The following is a 2,215-nucleotide window of genomic DNA, read 5'->3' as shown; positions in this document are numbered from 1 at the left end:
TTCACTCAGTCTCAGGTATTTGCCGGCACCGAACGCTTGCCCACCCACCCTTGCCCAGCCATACAGGACAGATGCTGCAGGGCTGGGGGTGGTCTAGGAGGGAACCCTGTGAGTTACGCCATGTGATAGACTGCAGACTTCTCTTTCACCAGGAGAGGGTGCCAGCTGTCCACAGGTAGTTGGTGCTCCCAGCTTAGGTTTTGGAAGTGGTCTTGCAGCTGTTTATCCACGTCTGGTCCCTGCCCCCAACTTCTGTCTGACTGGAGAAGGCTCAGTTTCCAGGCCCTTGTACATAGAACAGTGTGTTCTGGTGAGCTCTTCTCATCTGCAAACATCTAGTCACTTACCAAGTCCTTTCAGTTCTTGCCTTGTAACCAATCCATCCTTTCTGGTCCATTGGTGGTGCCGCCGCTCACTATCTCATCTAGACTATTAAACAGCCTCCTAACTGGTCTCCCTGCCTCCGTTCTTTCCCTTTCAGTGCTTCCAGTCACAGTCTTTATGCACACCTCTAATCGTGTCTCTTTCTGGGGTTCCTCTTGCCTCTGAGATGGAGTCCAGACTGCTGATCCTGGTATTCACAGCCTTTCATGATCTGGCTGTAAGCTTTTGAGCCTTATCTCTCCCTCTCCCCTTTCACACATCCTCTGCTTCAGCCAGTAATGTCTTTTAGCCATGCCAGGATCATTCCTGCCTATAGTCTCTTGCTTGGCCTTTGTACTTTGCTTGGAAATGCCCTTGCCCTCTCTCCCTTATGAAATCCTTCCATCCTTCAAGTCTTAACGAAATGCTGTGGATCAGATATTTAGAACAGGAGGCTAACTTAGAGCTCATCTAGTCCAATCGCATTATTTTACAGATGAGGAAACTGAGTCCCAGACAGGTTTAAGTGACTTGCTGCCCCGCCTCACTACTCACCCAGCCAGCATTCCAGTTCACACCCTCGTCACCTCCTGGCAGGACTATGAAAGCCTCCTGGCTGGTCTTCTTCACTAAGGTTTCTTCCATTCTCGAATCCATCCTCCTTACCCCTGCTGAAGTGATTTTCCCAAACTACAGGTGTGACGGTGTCATTTCCTCATTCAAAAACTGCAGGGTTCCCTCTGTCTCTTGGGTCAAACATAAACTGTAGCATTTAAAAGTGGCCCCAGCCTGTACACTGGCTCTTCTACTGTTTCACAAACATGACACTTTTCCCTGGTTGTTCCTCACACCTGGGACTGACTCACTCTCCACCTCTGCCTCCTTGCACGAAATCCTTGTTCCCTTCAAACTCAGCTTGAGTATCTTCTCAGTGAAGCCTTTCCAGATTCCTACTCCACCCTCCAGCACTAGCCCTTCTTCTCCAAATTATTTCATAATTGGTGTGTATATCTTCTGTATGTCCTTGATTTAACTGATGTACCTTTTTTCTCTTCCTGATAGAGAGTGTAAGCTCCTTGAGGGCAGGGAGTTTCGTTTCTGTGTCTAGTACAGTGCCTGGTGCACGGTAGGCATTTCATAGCTAGTTGCTGATTGATTGCCGAGGGTCACTCAGGTAGTATGTAGCACAGTTGGGATTTAAATCCAGGTTCTCCAACTCCATATTCAGCAGTGGCTTTTTTCAGGAAGCTATTCCTGACCTCTACAGCTCATAATGAAATTTTCTCTGAAAGCAGGATGTGTCTCCCCGACTTGCATTCTGTGTGGGGGTAATTTCAGGTCCCTCTTCTCAACTGGCTTCTGAGGGCAGAGATGGCTTCTTCTCTAACCTGCATCAAATAAGCTCACATTGGGACTGAGAATATGGTGGGTGTTCAGTAAATGACTTGAAAATTTTGGAGCCGATCCTTCAGTGATGTGTGACAAAGCCAGCTACAGACTTCAGGATATGCTGAAGTAAGCCCCTCAGCCTAGCCCCCAGGGCTGGCACCTTCCTTTCCCCATATGACTTAGAGAGGAGACCAGTGAGTGGACTTTGCAGTTGGTGACTTCTCTACGTAGCTCACGGCCACAGATCTACACCAGGGTGTCTGCATCCAAATTGGGAGGCATTTGGAATGTCAGGATCATGTTGGGTTGTGTTCTGCTCCTTTGGAGGGAATAACCACATTGATGAGACAGTGGGTTCCCTAAAGTAACTCCCATCTGCATAGCACTTTTAAGGTTTGCAAAATACGACAATTTGTGAGGCAGGTAGGCACAAACATTATTGTCCCCACTTTACAGCTAAGGA

This window comes from Petaurus breviceps, unplaced genomic scaffold (genome assembly GCF_028583685.1).
Source record: "Petaurus breviceps papuanus isolate PSGF00001 unplaced genomic scaffold, PetGlider_PUasm1.0 138, whole genome shotgun sequence".
NCBI classification, from domain to species: domain Eukaryota; kingdom Metazoa; phylum Chordata; class Mammalia; order Diprotodontia; family Petauridae; genus Petaurus; species Petaurus breviceps.
The sequence above is the reverse complement of the archived record's forward strand: the minus strand, read 5'-3'. Positions refer to the sequence as shown.